This window comes from Mastigoproctus giganteus, chromosome 1 (assembly GCF_048544385.1).
Source record: "Mastigoproctus giganteus isolate SK-2022 chromosome 1, ASM4854438v1, whole genome shotgun sequence".
Classification (NCBI taxonomy): domain Eukaryota; kingdom Metazoa; phylum Arthropoda; class Arachnida; order Uropygi; family Thelyphonidae; genus Mastigoproctus; species Mastigoproctus giganteus.
In genome coordinates this window covers 279,838,859-279,845,412 of record NC_143575.1, presented here as the reverse complement: position 1 = coordinate 279,845,412, position 6,554 = coordinate 279,838,859, and the positions used below count along the sequence as shown (strand labels likewise).

Genomic DNA, 6,554 nt, shown 5'->3' with positions numbered 1-6,554 from the left:
TTTTGATATATCTATTGGGTGTTATTCCCTTCTAATTGTCCTCCCGAGGATCAGGTTGCATTGAGATAATTGTTTTCCTTCTTGTGAATAATTGTATTGCGAAGTTAGTTAGTGCTATGTACTCTTCCTGAGTGTCCAATAGTCGAGACTCTTGGTGAATTGGGTTATACTGAATTCAGGTGGGTGTGGAGTTAGTGCTAATTTACACAGTGAGGCCTATAGTGGACCCAGGTCTGGCTCTACTTGTCGGGGACGGTCACCGGAAGACAGCTGCCTGGGTGTTGGCTGCATCGTGGTGGCAGGGTGGCCTGGGTGCAGCATGCATGGCATGCATTCGGGCCTCTACTCAGAATTCGTTGTAGACAGGATTGGGGTGGATTTGACGAGGGTCTTGGGGCCACCAGAAAAGAACATACATACATAGATAGATGTACCCTTATTTTTACCAAATGCTGTATAGTGGCCACCTCCCATTCCTCCACAGTGATTAGCAACGGCAATTAGGTCATGCCTATCTGGTCCATGGCAAGGATTGCTTACATATTTCGTCATGTTCAACCCACAGACAGGAAAATCTAGTGTATCCAGCTTGTCTCTCCAGTATCGATTATAAGAAAGACGCTTTAGGTGGATATAATAAGAATTTGGGATAAAGACCAAAGATCAATGGTTTTGTAGCTTGCTGCTGTTTTTCACAAGCGGGACAATAGCAAAGGTCATCACCTTCTAATTGTTCTGTATCACTTGCTTCTTCTGAGATAAGCGCATACTGACAGATTCATGAACGTCATGTTCTCTCGCTTCTTTTTCATCAAAAAAGTTTTCTTTTGCTTTTGGATACCAATCTATTGCAAGATATGTTCTTCTATTAAGTTTTAGAAGCTGACCATCATCTTTGAATTTTTCGACCTCTAGATTTCAACACTGCATAGCAAAGAGATTTTGTGGTTGGCCGTTGTCCTCTATATCGTCTGTATTTTCAACATTACCTTAATCATCATTAAGTTGGTCACTATTCTAGTCATCGCCAATTGTCATCATTACCTCACCATTCATTTTATCCGACTCATTGTATCAATCCACCATTCATCATCTGGCTCTTGAATATATCTCGACATGTTTCTAAGAATAATTCTATACAAGGTATCATAAGTACAACCTTTTCTCGGTATAGCAACTACAAGTGGATGGCCAAAGAGCTCGAATGAGGCAATGCTGTAATTATTTACTCCTGATCTTAGTGTCTTTTGTCTCATATAAACTGGTAAAAGAAGGATGTTTTCATCATCAGTGGATGATCCTAGAATTTCGTATACAAAAGTTTCATCTCTGTCTAATGTATTACTGACGTTTTCTTCTGACTGAAACACTTTATGAAGTCTGTGATTGTATTACATCTGCAACAAGAATATGATCAAGAAGAATGTTTGTTAATTTACTGACAGCTTCGCAGAGATCTTCGACTGTTCCCATTTTAGGAACCGCTACTTTCATCTGAAGAAGCCTTTTCTCTGGTGCCATAGGAACCAGAAATATTTCAATCTGTCTTTCCTTCTTGATGGGAAGAGGTAATGAAAGGTAACAAAAGAGATCAAATGTAAAAGAAATTTTGGAACATTCTGGACAGACAAGAGTAGATTTCAGAAGGCCATGAAATGTATCTACAATAACAGAATCATTTCTTTTTATACAGTTTTCCCAGGCTTCCTTTGCTACTACCTCACCGGCTCTTCCATCTGCATCTCTCAGTTCAACATATGGCTTCCTTTTAACCCTGTTTAAATCTTCATAAAGTCCATCTAAAAGAAAAGCCAAAAGTTCTTGACAGTCCTGTAGCTGGTATCCTGAAAATGAAGGGGAAAACCTTCCAATAATTATCTTAAAATTTCGAGGTTCTGTATAAGAGTAGCGTCCGTACCATACGGTTTTTATAAACGTCGCCATATGACTTTGCAATCTCTCCCTGCATTCCTAATGGATTTTCAGAATTTAGCTCGTCCCAGCATCTATCTTCGAAAAAATGCTGTTTTGGAAGATAGATGCTGGGACGAGCATCTATCTTCCAAAACAGATACTCATGCACTGAATTGCAGAACTCACGAAACAAGTATTCCCGAGATACCACATAATGCTGGCTGTATATGAGCTACTCCACCACTATAGTAATCATAGTTGTAACTTGAACTACTATAACCACCAACTGTGCCATAACTTCGGGTTGAGACTGAGCTGGTCTGGTTACTATACGGCCTCTTATGTCCGATTCCAGTGCCTGTTGAGTTGCTATAGGCATGGGCGAAACTGGTACTCTTAGCTTGCCTTGTCCATGTACCATCTTCATTTCTTTGTTCAATAATGATGACTTGTCTTTGGTAAAGCTGAGCATCCTGAATTGTACTTTCCTTATTACCGAGCTGTTGAAGGGTATTTGAACCGAAATAAATATGTCTCAACCTTACAGTGTTTAACGAACGTGCCATATTCCACTACCTACCGAGAAATGGGCTCTTGTCCTTTACACAAGCCATACCAAGAAATAAGGCTCCAAGCTTCTTGTGGCATCAGTAGATAGTCATGCTCATCAATAAGACGTTCTTCGGTCTCTGCACTATTATCTTCTTAGAACCGATGCGAATTGTCAATAGGACCAGGACGTGCTGCACGCTCACCAATACTACATATGTCCAACTGTCATACCCAACGTATTTTTTTCCATCGCTTAAACCATTTATTATCAACTGAATGTCTCCTTTTTAACATACTTTTTCATAAAGCTTCAGATTTTTTTCCCTTTCCAAATTAGGAACATTTGGCCCACCTTTCGCCATTTTCCAAGCTTGAGTAGAAAAGATTTGATTTACTCCGTCATACCTCTACATATTACGTAGAAAGTGTTCGCGGGTTTTTGCCGAGCAGGGTGCAAAACCCCCTACTTTTTATTATTATTTTATTATTATTTTTTTTTCAGTGATGCGGACTTATTTTTCCGTTGGTATTTTCGTGCGATGAACACTCGTAATCTCCCGGGGAACGGCATTCGAAATGCTATTTATAGTGATCAAAAGGCAACAGAAGGGTTTTCAAGCGGTCTTCAAATGTGTCGTCTCGCGCGACTTTTCTCGATGTGAATGGATGCTGATCTGCTGATGATGATATGATGATGATGCTGCTGATGATGCTGCTGCTGTCGCCGGCGGGACAACTTTTATTAAAACGAAGAACGTTTCGTAAGTCCGTTCTCGAGTGCGCCGCCCTCGTGTCTTCGGATTAAGTTTCGTGAGGAGGTGTTTACCGAACTGCGGACGCTGACCAACCGACAAAAAAAGCGATTACGTGCGGGTAATTCCCCGGGGTCGGCTTCAAATGTCGAGACTCTCGCTCGAGACTCCGTAATCGAGTAGTGGCGAAGGAGTTCCTGAGGAAGGCCACCCTCGAAATTAGGTGCGATAATGAGCGATGCTGTTCATCAGTCACGTGATTCCGTTTTTTCGCCTCCGCCGCTGTTCCGCTCGCTGCGGCCTTTTACACGCCGTAAATTTCTAATTTCTCGAAGACTTTTTACTTCTTGCGGCCGCGAGGCGGGCGGGGATAATTGCTTCGCAGAAAGTAACGGAAGACGGTCTTTATGGCTTTTTATGGGCGTCTGAAAAACATTAGTGCGGCCGAAAGAAAGCGGGAGCTCTCGCGTGCCAAGAAGAATATAAATTAGTCTCGGCTGCGCGGCTTCCCCCTTCTTTCTTTCGGCCACAAAAAAGCGAAACGACTACAAACACTCCGCGGCACAAAAAGTGTCGTTCGATCGACTGGGGACTCTCCGGTTTCTCGGAGCACATTCGCCAGTGCGTGATTATAAAGCTCCCTCGCGCCGCACGCCAACCCCCCCCCTCTTCTGTTCCCCGCGCAAAAAAAAAACTTAAAGGGAACACTCGAGCGGCTTCACTTTTGCATAAACGCACGCGGGGTTTGCTATTAGGGGTGGCTCCGTGTAATTACACCACTCGAATGGCCGGCGATGTAACGCGCGTGCACAAATCTCGTTCATCTACAATCTGCGGTTCCTCCTTAATTTGGGCACCGCTCTGGTAAAGAATATCCCCTTTTCCCACCCCTCCTCCTTCCCCCACCGCCGTTCTAGAACCGCGCTGCAGTTAAAATCCCCGGCGTGCGTCGACTGTTTGGACACCGAACCACCGAATTTGCGGTTTCTATGGCAACCGATTGTCGATAAATAAGGAATTGTTCGATTAAAATCCAACGACCCACAATTTTATCTAAATTGAAAAAATGAGATATTACCGAATACGATGGAACAGTCCACGCTGTTCGTGTGGACACGGGTTCGCACTGTTTACTGTGGCCCGCTTTCGTACCTCCTAATATATATTGAATTCGAGACAAAATAAAAAGTACCTCCTTTGCGATAAAAACCCATTTTACGCACCGCACTAATAGAATAGAATAGAATCTTTAATTGCAGCATTGATAGACATACAATTAGTCCCGTCACGGCAGGGTGGTGCCAGGGGTTAACAAAACATATTTACAAAAGAGATACACATGAGAAAAAAAGATAAATCAGATTATTAACAAGGCACAGTTTTACATTTACAGTTGGACGAGGATAGCCTCCTGTATTTTTTATTATTGACCACTTCTTGGAGGTCCCCGTCGATGGCTTGCAGTGAGGGCAGCATTTGCTTTGGCAGGAATCTGTCGGTTAGTACTAGCCGCTTACGGTTTGCTAGCAGCTGTGCTGAAGACCGGAGATAAGGGGGAGGATTGCGCCAAGAGCAGTGATCCCAGAAGTTCGGCTCTGTAATTTTACCGGTGGCCATCTTGATGGTGAACAGCAGCCTTCTTTCTCCGATGTAGGATCGGAGCCTGCGTAGTTGAAGGGCTTCTGCTAAGTGCGTTGATCTGAGAGCTGGGGGAATGTGGAGTTTGCTGTTGGCCCATTTTAGAAGCCAGAATTCGGCAGAGAATATTCTTTTAATGTTGGATTCGGTGGCCCATATCTCTGAACCATACATGATAATAAAGATTGACGAATAAATTATTAAAAATCGAAGGAGGAGGGCCCAAAGTGAAATCCACAGATAATTTGGAGTGAGCAAAATGCATTCGGCTTTTCATCCAGCACGAACATTTAAAGAACTCGCAGGTGAGAACCTCCGAGGGTTCTGTACAGGGATCCACAGGGTTTGTGGTTACTCTTCAGAAAGGGCCAAGTAGGGGAAGGGGCTCCCACGGGACAGCAACGGTACGCAAATTACATCGCGTGACTTCTGACTCGCTTTTCGAACTCGCTGTTTGCGGAGTTAGAACTTCCAGGAGGTGGATATGGACATGTGGACATGTGTTTTTGTAAAGAGCGGCTCCTAGAACGTGAGTTCAACACCGCCTCGTATCTCTGTGAAGTATAGTATCACTACAAATGGGCCAGATGTGTGTGACGTCGGTTTGTGTGTATTTTGTGTGTGTTCTGTTGTTATGTTCTGACCACTTGGCTACCCAGAAGCATCAGTCACCTGGACAGATGATTCTGGGTACTCGTCCACACCACGGGAAGGTGGGCCAGTCCCAAAGGAGCACGTACTGTCTCGATACGAGACTCTGAACCATCTGATGTTGCCAAAAGGTGGGCCAGATTTCTCTGGGGGCCCACTCCAGAGAGGGGGAAAAAAATAATAAATAAAATAAAAAATAATAAATAAAAATTAAATAAACTAAAAACAAAAACAAAATATATTTCCCGTGGTGCAAAAAAAATAAAATATATTAATATTAAAAAATAATAAGAAAATATATTAATATTAAAAAATAATAACAAAATATATTAAATAAATAAATAAATAAAAAATATAAATAAATAAATAAATAAAAATAATAAAATAAATAAATAAAAATAAATAAATAAAATAAATAAATAAATAAATAAAAATAAATAAATAAATAAGAAAAATAAAATAAAATAAATTCCCTGCGATGGGAAAAAAAAAAAGGGGAGAGCTGTCTAGCACCAATGATAGTCCACATCCCAGGTGTCAGAACAGAGCACGAGTAAAAAAAAAAAAAATAAAAAAATGAAGCTAAGTAAATGAATGAAAAAAAAAAATTAAATAAATAATAATAATAATAATTACAGAATAATTAAATAATTTTAATCCCACAGTGAAGAGGAAGATGTAAGTCAGTGTGCCAGCAGAGAGAGAGTAAGAAAAAAAAAAAAAAAAAATGTGAGAGTGGTTATCTATCCTGCACAGAGTGCGAAAGAAGAAAAGGTAAGCCAAGGCTGCTCCTAGTTCCAGGACCCGGAACGAGTGCAGAACGCAGGTTAGAGGAGAAAAAAAAAAAAAATTGAATAAAAAAATAATAAATAATAAAATAAAATAAAATAAATAAAAAATAAAAATAATTAAGGAATAAATAAATAATTTTAATCCCACACCCTGGCTACAGTGAAGAGAAAGATGTAAATCTGGTGCCAGCAGAGAGAGAATGAAAAAAAATGGGAGAGTGGTTATCTATCCTGCACAGAGTGAGAAAGAAGAAAA

At 41.0% G+C, this 6,554-nt stretch overlaps 1 pseudogene; it reads right to left on the bottom strand.

The window, feature by feature from the left end:
• Positions 1-342: 342 nt before the first annotated feature.
• The window catches only part of LOC150092034 (ubiquitin carboxyl-terminal hydrolase 15-like), a 28,386-nt pseudogene continuing 22,174 nt past the window's right edge, over positions 343-6,554 (bottom strand).